The following is a 23,658-nucleotide window of genomic DNA, read 5'->3' as shown; positions in this document are numbered from 1 at the left end:
TCTCTGCTGCCAATGATTGGAACGAACTACAAAAATCGCTGAAGCTGGAGACTTATCTCCCTCACTAACTTCAAGCACCAGCTGTCAGAGCAGCTCACAGATCACTGCACCTGTACATAGCCCATCTGTAAATAGCCCATCCAACTACCTCATCCCCGTACTGTATTTATTTATTTATTTTGCTCCTTTGCACCCCAGTATCTCTACTTGCACATTCATCTTCTGCACATCTATCACTCCAGTGTTTAATTGCTATATTGTAATTACCTCCCCACTATGGCCTATTTGATTTCCTTCCTTATCTTACCTCATTTGCACACACTGTATTTATACGTTTTTTTCTTCTGTGTTATTGACTGTATGTTTGTTTATTCCACGTGTAACTCTGTGTTGTCGTATGTGTCAAACTGCTTTGCCTTATCTTGGCCAGTTCGCAGTTGTAAATGAGAACTTGCTCTCAACTAGCCTACCTGCTTAAATAAAGTTTAAATATTTTATTTTTAATTAAACAATTAGCAAGGCATGTTACAACCCTAACCATTAACAAGGCATGTTACAACCCTAACCATTAGCAAGGCATGTTACAACCCTAACCATTATCAAGGCATGTTTCAACCCTAACCATTAACAAGGCATGTTACAACCCTAACCCTCAACAAGGCATGTTACAACCCTAACCATTATCAAGGCATGTTTCAACCCTAACCATTAACAAGGCATGTTACAACCCTAACCCTCAACAAGGCATGTTACAACCCTAACCATTAACAAGGCATGTTACAACCCTAACCCTCAACAAGGCATGTTACAACCCTAACCATTAACAAGGCATGTTACAACCCTAACCATTAACAAGGCATGATACAACCCTAACCATTAACAAGGCATGATACAACCCTAACCATTAACAAGGCATGATACAACCCTAACCATTAACAAGACATGATACAACCCTAACCATTAACAAGGTAGCTCTTCCTGCATTCATATCAATGTAAAGGAGAAGAAACTTATGTTGTATCTCTCTTTACGTATCTTTTATTCACCACATTTGTGAATACATTTGGCCTTCCTTCTATTCGTTAATTGGCAATGTACATTTAATGGTCAGTTTCAAGCAATGGCATTTCCATGTAGGTACTGGTGATTCCTGGAAAGAGCTGCCTATAGACTGCTAGCTTAACAGTGGGTACTCGTGGGTGTCATTTTAGACAGCCATACAAAACTACAAATCCATACTGGCCCTGACACACCATTTTCTTCTCTGTACATGTATAGGTAAAATCAGGAAATGAATAGTTCAGCTTATAAGAATTACAATGATAAGGTTCAGTGGGGTTGCTTGCTTTTCATACCATGCCTACAATTAAACCATTAGCAATGGGTTTCGTCAGGATTCTTCTTGTATCTGTTTTGAGTACCGTGTCCCTTTTTCTTATTGTCAACTCCTTCCATTTGTAAACCTGTAGGTTCTATACAGTCACTCCAGTTCATTTAGAACTGTCCTTGGTAGTTGGCTCTAACTTAGGTGCAGTAATTGTGTTCAAAAAGTGTTGTGGATATTTCTGAATCATTACCAATGTAGGCATATAACTACAATAACTATATGCCTACATGATCACATACACCTACTATGTATCCACTCACTGTGCTCGAAGTCCCTTTGAATAAAAGTGTTTACTCAGTGGCATATTTCTACAAGTTTATTTATACACATCATCTTCTCGTAGGATGCTGTTCTTCACTGACTACGGAGACGTAGCCAAGGTGGAGCGCTGTAACATGGATGGCACCAACCGAACCAGGCTGGTGGATTACAAGACAGTGCAACCCACAGCCGTGGCCCTGGACCTGGCCAAGAAGCTGGTGTACTGGGCAGACGCCTACTTGGATTACATTGAAGTGGTGGATTACAACGGGAAAAACAGGCATGCAGTCATCCAAGGCAGTCAAGTGAGTGTCTAGCCTCATTGTGTTGTCGTCGTGAGGCTAAGCTGAGCTCTGCTTCTGATGATTGTCTTCTTGGGTTTACAGTTTACACGCCACGCAGGGAAATGAGTCTGAGGACATTTATATTAATTTTGAGAGGGAACAATCTGAGCTGGGTTTGTCCAGTGTGTGGGTCAGTTGTTAAGAGCAATGCCACAGTTGTGGGTTAAATGTTTGCAAGGATCACATACACATACTAAGACATTACAAGAATGATAAAATCTTCGTCCTTGCAGACTGTTAACTACAGCTTTCCAAAACTATACTTGCGACGGCAGGTCAGAGGGCAGTTCAGGGGGCATTTCAGGTGAAGTAATAAATGCCTTTCTTCTACCTACAAAATGAATTCTACCTTGCCCAAGTCATTGTAGAGCTTTAACATCCCAAATGTCACCCTCTTTCCTATATAGTGTACTACTTTTTATGAGAGCCTCTGGTCAACATTAGTACACTATTTAGGGAATGGGGTGCCAGGGATGCACCTACGGTTTGATATCTCCTGAATATGGATTTCATTGCATGGTGATAAATCAGTGTGGATGAGCTTGAGAAGCTGTGATAGGGTCACTTACAAATAGTCCAAATGGTTAGTCCTTCTCCCTGTACTACACTTTGGAGATGGACAATTAGGGGAATGATATTATTCAAAAACATGCCCCTTGAAAGCAACCTACTGTAATGCGAGGGAGACTTATATTGTAGGCTACGGTGGAGATGGAAAGAAAGAAGGAGGCCAGGGCGTATGAAATACACCTCATTGTGTGTGCAGGTGTTCTTAGCATAATGATGCCTCTTTCTGTTCATAAATGAGTGACCTCAGTAGACCTCTGAGATGTTGCTCTGCATATCGTCTCCATGACAAATGAAAGACAGATTTGACTTTTTCTACTGGCAGACGATGTAGTGTTGCGTCGTAATCCATTTTTTAAATTCTACTTACGTTTCAGCTCCAACACCACAGGGTTAATTTAACACAATACTAAAAATACAATACAATATGCAGGTTCAGTCATAGGTCTATAGTAATTGTGAATGCTATATGATAACCTGTGTAGAAATCACACAGCCTTGGACAAAATATTTGAAGCAAACTGTTTCAACATCATATTAAAAGAAACCATATACAGGTCAACCCTGGGCGTATAGTGATTGTGAACAGAATATGAAAAACCTCTGTAGTTTATAAATCACACAGCCTTGAAATAAACTGGAAATAAACTGGCCTATATTAATATTCAAGCAAACTGTGTGTTTCTGAAGAACAAGATGGTTCACTGGTTTCCTGGTTGTGTGTTTTTTCTCCTGCCACATGTTTTGCCGCCCCAGGGTTGAGGTGAGGCCCAGTGGGTTAAGACATACTTTCTGTGTACAATGATCACCCAACCCTGTCCTGTGTGTGTGTGTGTGTCTGGGGGGGGGGTCGTGCGTGTGCACATGGATGGTGTTGCTGGGTAAATGTAGCGTGTAGGGCATTATGCCCACTCCATGACCCTGTGATGGCTGGGGAATACACACACATCTTCTGTCTTAGATCCTGGATCTCCAACAGTTGTGTTATAGATTAAAAGCTTTGATATTTTAGCAGGGGTGGGGGTTCTGTTGCATGTCAATGCATTGTTCTGCTCTGTTTTAGGTGTCCTACATCCATGGATTAGCTGTCTTTGAGAACTACCTGTATGCCACTCATTCTGACCCCTCCAATGGGAATATCATGGAAATCTTCAAGATTCATCGATTTAACACCACAGAACCCAGGACACTAACCAGCCTAGGGAGTTCCAGAGGACCAATACGGGTTTACCACAGACTCACTCAGCCAAAAGGTAAAGGATATTTGGTCTCCAGTTGTAACATGTGCATTTATGCACAGTACTTGTAACGCACAAGCTCATGGAGATGTCTGCATCACTGTGACTTGATCCAGTCAGGGTACTGCAATGCATGCTGGTGTCAAATGTATCTGTAGCCTACATTTGTTAAATGTGTGTTACGTTCGTCAAAATGATGTGACCAAGGTGCAGCGTGAAAAGAGTTCCACATATTTTTAATCAACTGAAAATCACCTCACCAAAACAAAACAAAACAACAAACAAACCAAATGAAACGTGACGCTACTAGTGTGCACACAGGCACCTAACTGTAGACAAGATCCCACACCAGAAAGTGGGAAACAGGGCTGCCTAAATATGATCCACAATCAGAGACTACTATAAACAGCTGTCTCTAATTGGGAACCATATCAGGCCAACATAGAAATACAAAAACCCCTAGACCTACAACAACCCTAGACATACAAAACCCTAGACATACAAAACCCTAGACATACAACACTGAAGTACCCGGCCCAGTCACACACTGACCTAACCAAAATCAATAGATATCTAAGGTCAGGGCGTGACAACGTTGTGTGAATATGAGAGAATTCTCCATCATTTGATAAAGTACAGTCAAATGATTGTGTTAGAACTGTGTTTAATGAGTCTAATAGACTTTTCTACTCCTCCCGTCCTCTAGTTAGGAGTCACGCGTGTGAGACGGACCCGTATGGAAAGCCAGGGGGATGCTCCCACATCTGTCTGCTGAGCGGCAGCTACAAGTCCAGGACCTGTCGATGTCGGACAGGCTTCAGTCTGGGGAGCGACGGACAGTCCTGCAAAAGTCAGTGTCACGTCTCCCTCCTTTCCTTGTGTCATAAACATGTCATCTGTCAGTGTCACGTCTCTCCCTCCTTTCCTTATGTCATAAACATGTCATCTGTCTGTGTCATGTCTCCCTCCTTTCCTTATGTCATAAACATGTAATCTGTCATCTGTCTGTATCACGTATCTCCCTCCTTTCCTTGTGTCATAAACATGTCATCTGTCAGTGTCACATCTATCCCTCCTTTCCTTATGTCATAAACATGTAATCAATGTAGAAAATATATAATGTAGATTAAATAGTTTGCTAAAACTACAAAAGTGTGTCGTGGAAGAACGGTAGAGATGTCGCCAAACTGTAAAACAAATATATAATAATAATAATGATAATATGTTTTATTAGGAACAAAAAAATGAAGACTACAGATTAATGTATGCGACAATATACAAACGTTTTTGAGAAAGATAATTTGAAAGACAACGTTTTACAGAGTAAATGTACTTTTTGGTTTCTTTTCATTTTGATAAGATATGAAAATGCAATGAATTGAAGGTTATTTGTTCATGTAAAAATCTAACTTTACCAATTTTAAAGTTGTGTCATTAGATTTGGGGTGGGATAACAAGACATTCTCATGAAAGAAATTGGGTCAAATACAGATGTAGGATCTTAAATTGATCACCCAGTTGCAAGAGCCTGTAATGCGGGACATTTAAAACATGTGCTAGTATTTTAGGTTTGACTTCTGAAGTTTGTCATTTCAAATGAGATTTTTCAGACTTGATTTTCCCTTAGGAAAAACAAATCAACTTCTATAAAAATGTCCATGAATTATAATCCAAATAATAATGTACATTTCCGTTGCTGCAGAATTATTTTCCTGCTGTAGCAAATTCCCTCAAATCAAGATCCTGTCTATTGAGTTGTGTGTCATGCATATTGTATAGGTCAACTCTCACTTGGTGCTAGTGAGGATGTCACTAACACACTGTTATATTAACAGTATCCCACTTATCGTGTTGCCTCACTTTGTCCAGCTAATAGCCCAGCCACCTCTCAAGCAACATTGTGGACTAAACGTTCAAATCCCGTTACCTGACTGGGTGGGGGGGGGTCGTGCGTGTGCACATGGAAGGTGTCGGCCAGGTAAATGTAGCGTGTAGGGCATTATGCCAACTCCTTGACCCTGTGATGGCAGTGGAATACACACACATCTCCCGTCTTAGATCCTGGATCCCCCACAGTTGTGTTATAGAATAAAAGCTTTGTTATTTTTGCAGGGGTGGGGTTTCTGTTGCATGTCAATGCATCGTTCTGCTCTGTTTTGGGTGTCCTACATCCACATCCTGTTATTGCAGGATTATTTTGCTGCGACAATACAGGTCAAATTAAGATCTTACATCTATATATATTGCCCAGCCTCCGATAGTCAGACAGTGATGAAGACGAACGCTGGTTGAGACTGGTCCATTAGAAGATTATGTCCCACTATTGACCTGTCAGGAGCTGCAATTCATTATGGCCTTAATGGAGTTTTAAGTTTGTTTGCATTTGTTAGCTTGCCTGATCAATCCACGGACATTGTGTAGTTGACAAAAAAAGCAGAAGATCAAATTGAAGACACAATCAGAGGTCCACCTCATTTCGATCGGGTGTACGAGCGCCTTGCCGCATTCCCCCTCCAAGACACATTTGATTTATACCTCCTTGCTAGATGCTCTGATGACACCAGCTCTCTCTTCCCTTAGCCTAATGAGATTCAGTGCTAAATGGTAGTGCTTCTTTATGTCGCATCGCAGCCAGTCACGGTGGGGTTTGAGATCTGGGTCTTAATTGTCTCCTGGGGTTGCCTGGCTCTCCCTCACAGGATGATAAATTGAAGTGATGCCTGTGTGGTCTGTCTCACCCAAGCCAGTATGGTCTCCTGGGTAAAGGGGGTAGAGAAGCTGGGGGTAGAGTGAGGAGAGGTCTGGTTCTGTCTTTGTAGCCCTGGAGGATCCCTGGGGTCCCACCCAGAACCCCCAGAGTGACTGGTGCTTTGCCGCAGTGGAGCTGCCTCAGCTTTCTATGCAGGCTCTCTGTCTGCCTTTCAAATGAGATACTGTGAAAGTCTTTTCATTAGAAGTTAACAGTCATAGTACCTTTGCTTTATTAGTCTCTCTCACCTGACTTTCATATTGTTAAAGCAGAAGGCCAAAATAGCTAGCGAGTATACTGCTCTCTCTGTGTTCTTCAGCCATTTCCCCTCGTGGACTTGTTACAGATTTCAGTTTATCTAGCCATTTTGAGGTTGGTTAGCACATTAGCACATTAGCACTGATTGTAGTCACCTCGTTAGACAGTGTGTGTTTCACTTGCGCAGGACCAGCGAATAAGTTGGAGATGCGATGTTGAGAGAGCCACACCTCACATCAGACAACCACATTAGTTTGAAAGAAGCCTGAGTTTTGGTGTTTGGCTCCATTTTCTTTTTACACCCTATCCTAAATTGGTGGGGGTTATTCTTTTAGTTTGTCTTTTCGGAGACACGTTAGTGGGCATCCATGATGGGTGTCTTTTAGAACCCCTTTTGAGCCCCTTTGTATTGGTTGTCAAAGGGAACGACAACATTTTGAGTTTGTCTTATGGGAAAGTAACAGACTGAAATGCCAGTTTGGAACAAATGTGACAGAAGGGAAGTGAAACATTCATTGGCACTGATCATTGCTCCCATTAAGGAGAATAGAGGTGGGTGGAGACAATCAGAAAGACAGGTGAAACAGATCAGTGCGTGACAGTTAGGGCCTATAAATATTTCAGAATATATTGTCATTTTTTCCTTCTTTTTCCCAATATAGTAATTTGGTGTTTTATTCTATGAGTTATCATTTCCATACTAATACATTTCATGAATTGTTTCTTTACAATTGCTTCTCTGTGGTGCCAGTGGTTTAAGACAGTTTATTGTAATCTGTTTAAGTGCTGTTATTCTCAGAATTCTGAAGAGGTGATTATCAGATTGGAGGACCTGTGCATGAGGGGTTCTTCACAGCAGTATAAATTCTGGATTTAGAGAAAGTGAGCGTTCAAACGTATCATCTAATATTTTGTATACTTCGGTCCAGAAATGATTGAGGACTGGGCAGGAATATAGCACGTAGGTGTGGTTAACCCTACTCTCCCCACATTAGCCAGCAACTTGATGTGATGTCACAGTTGTCCTTTGATTGTATTATAGGAGTTACGAAAAATCTTGAGTGCATTTTCAGAGTATTCCCTGAGTAGAAAGTTGGTTGTCTTGGACGTGTTTCTAGATATGTCCTCCCAGTCCTCTTGGGTTACTACTATTTGCAGCTCGTTTACTCAATTGGTTACCGATATAATATTCTCATCTTTTGTGTCTTCTTTGGGGATTCTATATATGTGCCCCAGCACATTCTCGGCATTTACCTTGTTATAAGTCTTTGTTATATTTCTAATTAAAGGATGTACAGTACAAAATTAAGCATTTCATTCGGTCCCACTGCTTTAGTAAGAAAGCATCTTGAGATTTCTGGAGGTTGTATCTTCAGCCCACAATTTAAATGTATCACCTATCTATTCAATTCCTTACCGGTAGATCAGATCTGTTTGGATGCATTTTATTTTGGTGATATTTGTCCAGACCTCTATAGTGTTATTTATACAGGCATTTTCAATCATCCTAGTGTGTGTATTGATTGTCTTCATAAATATAGTTGCACTTATTCGTTTTTTTTATTTGTTGGACTTCTATCTCTCCATTTAGCTGTAGATGCCGAGTTCATCCATATTTGGTCACCTACAAACAAGCAAGATTTCTGGCTCTCACAGACCTGTAACTTCCTCTTTAAGAGGCTCCTCTGTCCTCCACTTGTTACCTGTATTAATGGCACCTGTTTGAACTTGTTATCAGTATAAAAGACACCTGTCCACAACCTCAAACAGTCACACTCCAAACTCCACTATGGCCAATACCAAAGAGCTGTCAAAGGACACCGGAAACAAAATTGTAGACCTGCACCAGGCTGAATCTGAATCAAGAAATCAACTGTGGGAGCAATTATTAGGAAATGGAAGACATACAAGACCACTGATAATCTCCCTCCATCTGGGGCTCCACGCAAGATCTCACCCCGTGGGGTCAAAATGATCACAAGAACGGTGAGCAAAAATCCCAGATCCACACGGGGGGACCTAGTGAATGACATGCAGAGAGCTGGGACCAAAGCCTACCATCAGTAACACACTACGCCGCCAGGGACTCAAATCCTGCAGTGCCAGACGTGTCCCCCTGCTTAAGCCAGTACATGTCCAGGCCCGTCTGAAGTTTGCTAGAGAGCATTTGGATGATCCAGAAGAAGATTGGGAGAATGTCATATGGTCAGATGAAACCAAAATATAACTTTTTGGTAAAAACTCAACACGTCGTGTTTGGAGGACAAAGAATGCTGAGTTGCATCCAAAGAACACCATACCTACTGTGAAGCATGGGGGTGGAAACATCATGCTTTGGGGCTGTTTTTCTGCAAAGGGACCAGGACGACTGATCCATGTAAAGGAAAGAATGAATGGGGCCATGTATCGTGAGATTTTGAGTGAAAACCTCCTTCCATCAGCAAGGGCATTGAATATGAAACGTGGCTGGGTGGCTCAGCATGACAATGATCCCAAACACACCGCCCGGTCAATGAAGGAGTGGCTTCGTAAGAAGCATTTCAAGGTCCTGGAGTGGCCTAGCCAGTCTCCAGACCTCAACCCCATAGAAAATCTTTGAAGGGATTTGAAAGTCTGTGTTGCCCAGCAACAGCCCCAAAACACCACTGCTCCAGAGGAGATCTGCATGGAGGAATGGGCCAAAATACCAGCAACAGTGTGTGAAAACCTTGTGAAAACTTACAGAAAACGTTTGACCTCTGTCATTGCCAGCAAAGGGTATATAACAAAGTATTGAGAAAAAGTATTGAGAACTTTTGTTATTGACCAAATACTTATTTTCCACCATAATTTGCAAATAAATTCATAAAAAATCCTACAATGTGTGTACCTATGATGAAAATTACAGGCCTCTCATCTTTTTTAGTGGGAGAACTTGAACAATTGGTGGCTGACTAAATACTTGTTTGCCCCACTGTAGAACCCCAAAATAATTATACCAATTAACTAACAAGAAGTAGAGTTAAGAGTAAAGATCCCTTTTCTGTTTCTGTGTCCTAGAACCCAAGAACGAACTATTCCTGTTCTATGGTAAGGGTCGGCCAGGGGTCATCCGAGGCCTGGACATGAACGTGAAGTCCAGTGATGAGCACATGGTATCGATCGAGGACCTGGTCAACCCCAGAGCCATCGACTACCATGCAGAGTCAGGACACATCTACTTCGCTGATACCACCAGCTTCCTCATTGGCCGACAGAAAATAGACGGGAACAGCCGGGAAACGATACTCAAAGATGGTGGGATTATTTTGTGTTATATTTTTATGCTACAGCCAAATTAATGTATACTTTATTGCAGGTACTCTTTAATGACTAGTACCAGTTACTGTAATGACATAAAGAACACCCTTTCTGCATCAGTTAAAATACTTTCTAAATCACCCATTTACATTTAAGAAAAACAAGAAATGCAAGTCAGGGGGAGATAGCACTAACATTGGTGTTCCATCACCTTGCAGACCTGGACAACGTTGAGGGGATCTCTGTGGACTGGATTGGTAATAACCTCTACTGGACCAATGATGGATACAGGAAAACTATTAGTGTGGCCAGACTGGAGAGGGCCTCTCAAACCAGGAAGACTCTTCTGGAGGGGGACATGTCTCACCCCCGAGCCATTGTATTGGACCCCCTCAACAGGTGAGCTCACTGAAGACAAGGCCAAATCATACAATTCCTACGGTATGTGTTACTAATGCACTGATGTCAGAGAACAACATGGTTGAAAATGTGAGTTGCCTGTGTGCACATATCTATTCAGTGATTGACCAACTGCAAAATGTACACAGAAAAGAGAATATGCACACCTCTCTCATCCTATGTGATGTTGGTTATAAACAAACAAACAAACACCCAAGAAAAGGGTAAGGGATATTGTCTTCTCTGGGTGTTACAGTAGAGAACCATATAAAGCACACAATCCTTCTTGACCCTTTCTGTACTCAAAGCAATGGCATTTCCTAGCAGGTAGTGAACAATAGGTGATTCCTGGAAAGAGTTTGCTTTTGTCAAATCTTTGGGTATGCGTGGGAGGTCTGTCTCTGTTTGGACGGCCATACAAAACTACTAAATCATGCTGCCACTGACCATGGAGATGGAATCATTCTATTTATGTGTCTTTGATATAGTGATTCCTTCCCAGAAATAGCTCCCGCACAGTATTGCACCAATCTGATTCCTCCCACATCAGGGGGTTTAATTTATTTTCTTTGTTATCATAACGGAGGAATAATTTCTAACTACTGACCTTCCTATTGACAGTTGCCACATCTTTATTAAAATGTTGTTTGGGGTCCTAAGTGAGCATTGGCCGATCCATCAGCAGAACCAGACATCTTTATGTGCCCTGCAGGATGGGTCTCCACAGGTGAAATGGCTGCTTAAGATCCTCTTCTGTTCGCCCCAGTTATATTTCCCTCTCTGCATGTCACCTCCAGTCTGTGTTAACATGATAGGGATTCACTTTGCTGACATACTGTCTCAATCACTTTTTTTCTGTATTTTAAATGTTCTTTCCCTATCAGTCTCTCAGTCTCTCTCACACACCCCACACACATATTTTTGCTTTGGATATTGCTTCACAGAGCTTTAGCCAGGCATTGAAGCCTGCGGTGTGTGTGTTGAATTATTCAGTGGATCATGAAGATGACTTGCAGAGACAGACAGTGCTTGATTCACCCTTTATCACACTGTTTTATGTAGCGCATGTGTTGCAGTCAACTCCATCATAGAAGAGACAGAAAAGGGTGTGCAGCCCCGCCAGAGGACACAAATCCCTTAAGCATGTTTATGGGTCACTAGAGACTAGATCATGTCAAATCGTTGACCCAATCACTTTTCAAATATCACAAGTCTGTTGGGAATAGCTGAGTGAAGCCCTGAAAAGATATTGACGCCAGGACCTGGTTTCCGATGTGAGGGCCTGGTAGATGAACTTGTGGATTACTGTATATGTTGAATTGGGTAGGTTTGAATCAATGCTTATTTTGTGTGTGTTGAATCTTACAGTGGCAAGAAAAAGTATGTGAACCTTTGGTCATAAAATTTGATCTGATCTTCGTCTAGGTCACAACAATCGACAAACAGTCTGCTTAAACTAATAACACCCAAACAATTATAAGTTGGGATGAGGTTTTGATGTTGGTGTGCTGTAACTTTTTCTCTACCCATAGTGTTGTGTGTTCCTTCCAAACAACTCAACTGTAGTTTCATCTGTCCACAGAATATTTTGGCAGTCACGCTGTGGAACATCCAGGTGCACTTTTGCAAACTTATGACGTGCAGCAATGGTTTTTTTGGACAGCTGTGGCTTCTTCAGTGGTGTCCTCCCATGAACACCATTCTTGTTTTGTGTTTTACCTATCGTAGACTCGTCAACAGAAATGTTAGCTTGTTCCAGAGATTTCTGTACGTTTTTAGCTGACACTAGAATTCTCCTTAACTTCATTGAAGTATCCTAGTGTCAGTCACCTTTGCAGGACGGCCACTCCTAGGGAAAGTAGCAACAGTGCTGAACTTTCTGCATTTACAGACAATTTGTATTACTGTGGACTGATGAACATCAAGGCTTTTCCAGCTTTATGCAAGTCAACACTTCTTAATCTTAGGTCTTCTGAGATCTAATTTGTCCGAGGCATGGTTCAAATCAGGCAATGCTTCTTGTGAATAGCAAACTCAAGTTTTGTGAGTGTTTTTTATAGGGCAAGGCAGCTCTAACCAACATCTCCAATCTCGTCTCATTGATTGGATTCCAGGTTAGCTGACTCCTGACTCCAATTTGTTTTTGGAGAAGTCATTAGCCTAGGGGTTCACATACATTTTCCAACCTACACTGTGAATGTTTAAATTAAGTATTCAATATAGACAAAAAAATACAACAATTTGTATGTTATTAGTTTAAGCACACTGTTTGTCTATTGTTGTGACTTAGATGAAGATAAGATCAAATTGTATGACAGATTTATTCAGAAATTCAGGTAATTCCTGTTACGGTTTTCTTCCGTCGAAGGAGAGTCGGACCAAAATGCAGTGTGGTATTTTTGATACATGTTTAATGACGAAGAAAAACGAACAATACAAAAACAACAAACAGAACGTGAAAACCTATACAGCCTATCTGGTGACAACAAACACAGAGACAGTAACAATCACCCACGAAATACTCAAAGAATATGGCTGCCTAAATATGGTTCCCAATCAGAGACAATGATAAACACCTGCCTCTGATTGAGAACCACTCCAGACAGCCATAGACTATGCTAGATACCCCCACTAAACCACAAACCCGATACCTAACAAAACCCCAAGACAAAACACACCACAATAAACCCATGTCACACCCTGGCCTGACCAAAATAATAAATAAAACACAATATACTTCGACCAGGGCATGACAGAACCCCCCCCCCCAAGGTGCGGACTCCTGGACGCACACCCGGGTGGGCGTCTGTCCATGGTGGCAATGTCCCCACTTATCAATGTCCCTCCTCCTCGCGTCCTAGGATAGTCCACCCTCGCCGCCGACCATGGCCTAGTAGTCCTCACCCAGAACCCCACTGGACTGAGGGGCAGCTTGGGACTGAGGGGCAGCTTGGGACTGAGGGGCAGCTTGGGACTGAGGGGCAGCTTGGGACTGAGGGGCAGCTTGGGACTGAGGGGCAGCTCGGGACTGAGGGGCAGCTCGGGACTGAGGGGCAGCTCGGGACTGAGGGGCAGCTCGGGACTGAGGGGCAGCTCGGGACTGAGGGGAAGCTCGGGACTGAGGGGAAGCTCGGGACTGAGGGGAGGCTCGGGACTGAGGGAAGCTCAGCACTGAGAGGAAGCTCAGCACTGAGAGGAAGCTCAGGCAGGTAGTTTGATCTGGCAGATCCTGGCTGGCTGGCGGTTCTGGAAGGGTCTGGCTGACTGGCAGATCTGGAAGAGACTGGCTGACTGGAAGAGTCTGGCTGACTGGCAGATCTGGAAGAGTCTGGCTGACTGGCAGATCTGGAAGAGTCTGGCTGACTGGCAGATCTGGAAGAGTCTGTCTGACTGGCAGATCTGGAAGAGTCTGTCTGACTGGCAGATCTGGAAGAGTCTGTCTGACTGGCAGATCTGGAAGAGTCTGGCTGACTAGCGGATCTGGAAGAGTCTGTCTGACTGGCGGATCTGGAGGAGTCTGGCTGACTAGCAGATCTGGAAGAGTCTGGCCGACTGGCGGATCCTGGTAGACTGACGGATCTGGCTGCTCCATGCTGACAGGCGTTTCTGGCTGCTCCATGCAGCTCTGGCAGCTCTGGCTGCTTCTTGCAGACTGGCAGCTCTGGCAGCTACATGCAGACTGGCAGCTGTGGCGGCTTCTTGCAGACTGGCAGCTCTGGCAGCTACATGCAGACTGGCAGCTCTGGCAGCTCCTTGCAGACTGGCAGCTCCTTGCAGACTGGCAGCTCCTTGCGGACTGGCAGCTCCTTGCAGACTGGCAGCTCCTTGCAGACTGGCAGCTCCTTGCAGACTGGCTGTTCCTTGCAGACTGGCAGTTCCTTGCAGACTGGCAGCTCCTTGCAGACTGGCAGCTCCTTGTAGAATGACAGCTCCTTGTAGACTGACAGCTCCTTGCAGACTGACAGCTCTCACTGCTCCATGCAGACCGACAGCTCTGGCTGCTCCATGCAGACTGACCAAAATAATAAAGAAAACACAGTATACTTCGACCAGGGTGTGACAATTCCAAAGGGTTCACAAACGTTTTCTTGCCACTGTATATGTTTGATGATAAAACATATTTAATCCCCAATTAATATGGTTCATTAGGGCTTTTTCCCCCTTAAACTCAATTGTAGGGAATGTATTATGTTTGTGAATTTCAGTTGGATGTATTGGACGGACTGGGAGGAGGATGAGGTGAACGACAGCATAGGAAGGATAGAAAAAGCGTGGATGGATGGATCTAACAGACAAATATTTGTCACGTCTAATATGCTGTGGCCTAACGGCCTTACACTAGACCATGGGACCAGCACCATGTACTGGTGTGATGCCAACTACGATCACATAGAGAAGATCTACCTCAACGGCACTGGCAGACAGGTGAGTGAAGTTGTACTCTAGCGGGCAAAAAACATCGTGTCATTATAGCCATGTAATGATGTCATTTCAACCAGCTTTGCCCACTGGGATATCACCATTGTAGTTTTCAACTAAAATGGTCATAGTTCTCTGCCATTTCAGTGGGTTTTTTCTTCCCTCTGCTCTCTCAGGTCTTTGAGTACTGTTGTGCAGGTTGTGTTCTTTCTTTGATAAGTGTTGTATATGATTACTCATGCAGGTTGTGTACAATGGCAAACAGCTGAACCATCCGTTTGGGATTTCTCACTACCGTAACTCCATCTTCTGGACGGAGTACATGAACGCATCTGTTTTCCAGCTGGATCTAACCTCTGGGGACGTTACTCTACTAAGGAGTGAGAGGCCTCCCCTGTTTGGCCTCCATGTGTACAATGCTCAGAGTCAGCAAGGTATGTCTGACTGCTTTCACTTTTCCATCCCCTATCACTAAAGCTTAACTTTGGTGAATGTAGTCTACACAATCTTATATAGCTGTTCCTACACCTTATCACAAAACCTCCCCCACCATTACTAAAGGTTGCCTTCAGAGAATGTTTTCTATGGTTAGCCCTGATGCTTATATATGCAACCTTCAAAAATAGTGTTGCAATCTATCCACTATGGTATCTTATATAGCCGTTAGTATAATGAAAACAGTATTCTCCATCGTGGCATTGGTTAGTTGCTGGATAAATTGAGAGTGGCAGCAATTTTACTTTGAATTCCAGTCTATGGAAATAAAAGACTGACTCAACATAGTGCTCCCTGCTGTCTGTGTGGTGGATGATGATAGATTCCTGTTGTGGGTAGATGAATAGATAACATTAGAGAGAGATGCATGATGCGCTTTGTTGATGGTGCAGAACTGTAGGGCCTCACAGCAGGTAGAACCCTTGTTATCGTGGTTGTGAATCACTGTTTAGAGTTTAGACTAATGTGTGTGTGGAGCGGGGGGAGGTATGATTACTGTCATCTCCTCTAAGAAACAGAGAGAAGTGCCAACACTAATCATCTGCTGGGCAATCAATGGATCAAGATAAGGGGCATTTTGAGACGATTCACAGGCTTTTCATTTGTGTAATAATTTCTAGCGTTTTACATCAAAATAATACAGTTCGTTAGAGTGGTGTACGACTGTGGTATACCAAACATGTGATGCAGAGAAAGAGTGAAAGGGAGAAAATGGCTGGCTGTATATGAGTTCTAATTCTCAGCATGGGTAAAGTAGAATTTCACTGGCCATTCCTCCAAAGCTCATGTCACCAAAGAGATGAATTGGCTCTGCTGTCCTCTGAGTATTACTTACTGACTCTCACAAAACAGAAGTCTTTATCTCATTGGCTCAGGCACTGCCTTTGGACCTGACACTAAACCAAACAAACAATGTTCTCCATGCCTCAACTTTATAAGTGACACTTTCTTCACACATATTCCATTTTTTTGGTCTCGCTCCCTTGAGAACAGTTGGTTTTGTCCTAAAAGACTAATTATTCCCCTGAAAGGATACAACTGTCAAATCAAATCTCCACAATGTCCCCAATAATATGTTTGATATGTGGTTATACACTAAATATACACAAGTATGTGGACACCCTTTCAAATGAGTGGATTTGGCTATTTTAGCCACACCTGTTGCTGACAGGTGTATAACATCGAGCACATGGCCATGCAATCTCCATAGTCAAACATAGAATGGCCTTACTGAAGAGCTTAGTGACTTTCAACATGGCACCGTCATAGGATGCCACCTTTCCAACAAGTCAATTTGTCAAATTTCTGCCCTGCTAGAACTGCTCCGGTCAACTGTAAGTGCTGTTATTGGGAAATGGAATCGTCTAGGAGCAACAACGGCTCAGCCACAAAGTGGTAGGCCATATAAGCTCACAGAATGAGACCAAGTTCCAAACTGCTTCTGGAAGCAACATCAGCGCAAGAACTGTTTGTCGGGAGCTTCATGAAATGGTGTGTGGCCAAGCAGCTGCACACCATGTACAATGCCAATTGTTGGCTTGAATGGTGTAAAGCTCGCTGCCATTGGACTCTGGAGCAGTGGAAGCGCTTTCTCTGGAGTGATGAATCACGCTTCACCATTTGGCAGGCCGATGGATGTATCTGGGTTTGGCAGATGCCAGGAGAACACTACATGCCTGAATGCATAGTGCCAAATGTAAAGTTTTGTGGAGGAGGAATAATGGCCTGTGGCTATTTTTCATGGTTTGGGCCCCTTAGTTACAGTGAAGGGAAATCTTAACGCATACAATGACATTCTAGACGATTCTGTGCTTCCAACTTTGTGGCAACAGTTTGGGAAGGCCCTTTCCTGTTTCAGCATGACAATACCTTTGTGCACAAAGCGAGGTCCATACAGAAATGGTTTGTTGAGATTGGTGTGGAAGAACTTGACTGGCCTGCAGAGAGTCTTGACCTCAACCCCATTGAACACCTTTGGGATTACTTGGAACGCCGATTGGGAGCCAGGCCTAATCACCCAACATACTTCCCGACCTCATTAATGCTCTTGTGGCTGAATCGAAGCAAGTCCCCGCAGAAATATTCCAACATTTAGTGGAAAGCCTTCTCAGAAGAGTTGAGGTTGTTCTAGCAGCAAAGGGGTGCCCGCTCCATATTAAGGCCTATGATTTTGGAATGAGATGTTCAACGAGCAGTTGTCCACATACTTTTGGCCATGTAGTGTAGATGACGTGGCACCCACCTGCCACATTCTTCTCAAACAGGAAATGGCTTTTGTGTTAAGATGTTTTATGTGCGTTTCTTCACAATTCACATTGATCTCTGCACAGTTGTTCATAGAGCGATGACGACAGACAGAACAACAATAGAGACACATGACAAAATACAATAATAATGCTTTAGAAGAATAGGATTTGAGGTTAACAGTGGTATTATTTTTTTCCTACTCTGTATTTCCAGGTGACAATGCATGCAGTGTGAATTATGGGGGATGCGGTACACTCTGCCTCGCTATCCCAGGGGGCAGAGTGTGTGCCTGTGCTGACAACCAGCTCCTGAGAAGAACAATATCACCTGCTCAGGTACTGTAAGACCATGCAGTGAATCAGCCAGAGCAGTATATTCCACTGTAGACAAACTATGAACATGGTTTTCTCTCACCACTATTTTGTGTGATTTCAATGTAAAGTATGCTTTACTTTTCAATGGAATTCATTCCGCTGTGGTTTAATTTCTCTCATGTCTGTTTCTCTGGTATTAATGTTAGTTTCTCTGTTATGTCTGTTAATTAAGTGTCGTCTGGGTTGGTGGAGCCACAGCACTGTAAGAGCGATGAGTTTCAGTGTAGTAACCACCGTTGTATCCGTGCGTCATGGAGATGCGACGGAGACGATGACTGTCTGGATGGGAGTGACGAGGAGATCCAAAGCTGCTGTGTGTATATATCTGTCCACCAAACACACACACACACACACACACACACACACACACACACACACACACACACACACACACACACACACACACACACACACACACACACACACACACACACACACACACACACACACACACACACCATCACACACACACCATCACACACCAACACACCATCACACACCAACACACCATCACACACAACACACCATCACACACCAACACACCATCACACACCAACACACCATCACACACCAACACACCATCACACCATCACACACCATACACACACCATCACACACACACACACACACACACACACACACACACACACACACACACACACACACACACACACACACACACACACACACACACACACACACACACACACACACACACACACACACATCACTTAGCATGCAACATTGCACAAAGTGATATTTTCTTGCTATCAACTTTTATCTCGCTAAATGTCATTGATATGATTCAAAGATGGTGAATACGGCCCCCCTCCCCTCTTTACTTCCCCTCATACCCCATCTATTCGCCTCAGAAGAGAATTTGCTGTTGAGTGGATCGATAAGATAAACACCATGTTAGACGCTTGGGTGCTGACTCATTTCTCACTATGAAAAATCCTATAATGTAATCTTCTGCCAGAATTATCAGAATTGCTAAATCTATTATCTGCTCTGCTGGAATGTCAGCACGGTTTTTCAAAGTGTTCTCCTTTGGGGACAGCCGAAGAACCCTTTTAGGTTTTAGATAGCACCTTTTTTTCTAACAGTGTATAACAAGGTTTGAGACATTCTCTGATACAAATTCCTGCTTCGCATTGATACCTCAGATTTTTGTGAAGTCAAAGTTGGACTTTTAAAGTTAGAAACTGTAAATGTCAGATTTGTAAATCCTTTAGAAGGTAAATTCTATTCTACAAAGAATTTCAACTAGAACATAGAAAAACCTTGCTTTAATAATATGAGTGTCTCTGTCTATCTGTTTCAGTGAACCACAGTTGTTCCAATGACCAGTTCAAGTGCCTCAACAATCACTGCATCCCTAAGAGATGGCTGTGTGATGGAATCAATGACTGTGGGAACAATGAGGATGAGTCCAACAACACATGTTCAGGTAACTGATACAAAACCTCAGCTTTTTCTCAGATCTGCAGTCTAGCAATTGTGTTATGCCGTTTTCTGAGCTATGGAAATATATTGATGTGGTGTATTTCAGTTGTGCAGTTGGACTGTGTATTGTAAAAAAATATATCAAACCTCTGCCCCCTTAAACTCTGCTTAGAGTTTTATGCTTAAGCTCTACATTGACAGATAGGTTTAAGCACATCACAATATGAAATAGCAACATTCATAGTGGGGGTGACTAATGTTGCCTTGTAATCAGATAGACATGCATGTTACACAGCACCAACCACCTCGTGTGCTATGCTGGTGCTGCTGTCCTTGCATGTCTGTCTCTGTCATGGACATGTGACTGAAAGGTTTGTGTAAGGGCACCACTCATTTCCTCCAGACTTGATATATGTGATATATATGTGATGGAGAGATCAATTTAAGCTCCACAGGCCTGACATTGAGATGCCATATGATTGAATGATCATTAGGGGGCTGAACACGTCTGGCTTTGACTTGATACCCATGTGATCGAATTACAAATGCGCTTCTGTCTTCCATGTCTCTCTCTCTCTCTCAGCCCAGGCCTGTCAGCCCAACCAGTTCTCCTGTCGGAACGGACGCTGTATCCCCCTGGCCTGGCTCTGCGACCGGGACGACGACTGCGGGGACATGTCCGACGAGACGTCATCCTGTGGTGAGTCAGACTCTGAATCTACATTCTATGGCCCTGAAACCTGAATCTACCCCCATTGACATTGATGCATGATTTATATGATTGTTAAGTTGGTTATGCTTGAGCATCTCAAGTTAGGTTTTTGGCCCTAAAAGAGTATTCATACTAAAAGGTTGTAGATCTGTTAACACAATACACCACACACTCTCTCTGGGAAGCCACAGTGTAAAGGAAAGTGCAGGGTCTATAAACGGCAAGAGAGGCTTTCAAAGAAGATGTGACCACTGTTATGATGACACTGACAGTTCTGACCATTCTATTGACCACATCCCCAACCTTGAGAGGAAACCAAAAGGATAGACTGCTGTGAGCTGTAGCTCAAAGGAAATGGTTCAGTGGAAAAGACCACTCAGCCTATAGTGACCTAACTACACCAGAGAAGCCTTAAAAGCATTGCAAAAATATTACCTCCTGGTGAGACAACTGAATGCTAGCTTGGCCATTTGAACTCTTAGTGTGTGTTCTTGTCTAGTGCACAGCAGCCGGTTTCTTATATTTCTCTCAAAGTATAGCCTTAGTGCTTTCCTCTCTCTTACTGGGGATATAATGCTTGGTCTTAGCTCCTAGTTTTTGGGAACTAAAATGCAATATCCACTTGAACAAACAAATATCCAATTTCTCAAACACAGGTTTTTGAATACCATTACTGATCAGACTATTGGGTTACCTTTGAGTTGGCATTGTATTGGATGTGAAGGGGTGAATGAGTGTACCAGTGTGCTTGTTATTGGTTGACCAGTAGTGCTGTGAAATAAGAATAGAGATATTAAAACATGTCCTTGGCATCTGACACACTGTTTTCATTCTGTTTCCCCTAAATCAAATTTTCTGATAAGAATGTCCCATTTCTTCATTTATTAGGACCTTGAATACTTTCTTGTCTCTCTATTTTCTTTTGCTTGCTTCATTCATGTAAGAAGTGAGTTTTAGCAGTTACATCCTCTGGGCCAGGAGCTCAGAATTCACTAGCTCAGTGTTCTAACTTACAATTACAAAGTTGCTGCCAAATAAGACTTGTAGCATTATTTTTTTGTATGTTTTATTATTATTGCAGAATTACAGGATCTATCAAAACTGATATCGAAGTAAGTTTTAGTGCATGTGATTTGAATGACCGAACCGTTTATTTAGTTTTCATATGGTAGACTTTATTTCTGTATGCTACTATAGTCAAATCTCGCAACTATACTATTTTGACTCGTTCAGAGGGAACTTTCCTGCCCATAAATTCTGTACTTAGTGATGTGATGTGGAAATAGAATTACTCAACAAGCATAAAAGAAGTGAGAAAAAATATATTTGAAAGGTTTTTAAACCTCTTTGATGTTAAGTCCCCTATTTAGTGGACTTTGAGAGGTTCTGGACCAGCTACGACTGACAGTTTGGTGTACAAAGCGCTCTGTGAACATCGCTTCACACCCCACATTTGCATCGGGAGTGACGTGAAACATTTTCTGGCCTATCCAGACAACAACTCAATTTTCTCTCCCTTTAATCGACAGAGCCCAGCCTGGGAGAAGGCATATAAAAGTGGACAGTCTAGCGATTTCAGCAATCGTGGTCCCATGTTGCTCTGATATTCGCAGCCAGATATAGAGCTCTCAACATGAAAAAAAACACTAAATCATTTTGTATAATTGAAACACAACCACTTTATGTTTGTCCAAGAAAGATGAAATCATGTTGTTTGTAATGCTGAAGTTCTAACGTGTCTGCAGACATTCGAGTGATGTCTCTGCGTCGGCTCAGATGAGGCTTGGTATGGTAGAAAATGCTCTTTCGCCAAATTTGTAGTCACTAAATACACTACATGGACAAAAGTATGTGGACACTTGCTCGTCTAACATCTCATTCCAAAATCATAGGCCTTAATATGGAGTTGGTCCCCTCTTTGCTGCTAAAACATCCTCCACTCTTCTGGGAAGGCTTTCTACTAGATGTTAGAACATTGCTGCGGGAACATGCTTCCATTCAGCCAAAAGAACATTAGTGAGGTTGGGCACTGATGTTGGGCCATTAGGCCTGTTCCAATTTATCCCAAAGTCATTTGATGGGGTTGAGGTCAGGACTCTGTGTAGGTCAGTCAAGTTCTTCCACAGTGATCTCAACAAACGTTTGTGCACGGGGACATTGTCATCCTGAAACAGGAAAGGGCCTTCCCCAAACTGTTGCCACAATGTTGAAGCACAGAATCGTCTAGAATGTCATTGTATGCTGTAGCATTAAGATTTCACTTCACTGGAAGTAAGGGAACGAGCCCGAACCACAAACAATTGTCCCAGACCATTATTTCTCAACTTTACAGTTGGCACTATGCATTCGGGCAGGTAGCGTTCTCCTGGAATCCGTCGAACCCAAATTCGACCGTCGGCCTGCTAGATGAGGAAGTGTGATTCATCCCTCCAGAGAACGCATTTCCACTGCTCCAAAGTCCAATGGCGGTGAGCTTTACACCCCTCCTGCCAACACTTGGCAATGCATGGAAACCCAGTTCATGAAGCTCGAGACAAATAGTTATTGTGCTGACGTTGCTTCCAGAGGCAGTTTGGAACTCGTAGTGAGTGTTGCAACAGAGGACAGGCTATTTGTACGCTCTACTCGCTTCAGCATACGTCTGTACCGTTCTGTGAGCTTGTGTTGCCTACCACTTTGTGGCTGAGCCGTTGTTGTTCCTAGACATTTCCACTTCACAATAACAGCACTTACATTTGACAAGGGCAGCTCTAGCAGGGCAGACATTTAACAAACTGACTTGTTGGAAAGGTGGCATCCTGTGATGGTGCAACATTGAAAGTCACTGAGCTCTTCAGTAAGGTCATTCTAATGCCAATGTTTGTCTATGTAGGTTGCATGGCTGTCTGCTCAATTGTATATACCTGTCAGCAACGGGTGTGACTGAAATAGCCGAATCCACAAATGTAAAGGTGTGTCTACATACCTTTGGCAATGTAGCGTATGATCATATTCATTTTATAGTCATTAGAAAGATTAAATCTCATAGTAAGTTGTTTATAATTTTACTGTTACTATATTTTGAAAGCATTTCAGTTATTTCAAGCCCTATTCCCCCTCTTTTGTTGAGTAGGAATAAAATAATGAATGAATGTTTTTATATTTTAATATTTTCATATTATTTGTACTATATATTTGAGCTTCTATCCTCAAATGTGAGTCAATGTGTAACTATTTTTACCAGGAAGGTGAGATCCAGAACCTTCTAGAGCGATGCAGCATTTTAGTTTTGTTTATGGCCATCTCATGAAAATGAATTACTCTTGGATATGTCTATTTAGGTGAAAATCTACATTTTGCTGTAACGTTCAACCTCCCATCCCTTCACTGTATGTGGTAAGGATGGCACATATCAGTCTCTGTTGTATCGTCTCCGACTCTCCTTGTGTGCCTACTAAGCTGCTTCAATACACAGTCACAAACAACCAGAGTGTAAGCTGTAAT

General features: G+C 42.7%; 1 pseudogene; it reads left to right on the top strand.

Moving 5' to 3' along the window:
* LOC135546849 (low-density lipoprotein receptor-related protein 1B-like) overlaps positions 1-23,658 on the top strand; it is a 357,889-nt pseudogene that overhangs the window by 97,475 nt on the left and 236,756 nt on the right.

The sequence above is a fragment of the Oncorhynchus masou genome, chromosome 10 (genome assembly GCF_036934945.1).
Source record: "Oncorhynchus masou masou isolate Uvic2021 chromosome 10, UVic_Omas_1.1, whole genome shotgun sequence".
Lineage (NCBI taxonomy): Eukaryota > Metazoa > Chordata > Actinopteri > Salmoniformes > Salmonidae > Oncorhynchus > Oncorhynchus masou.
This window is presented reverse-complemented; position numbering and strand designations above follow the sequence as displayed.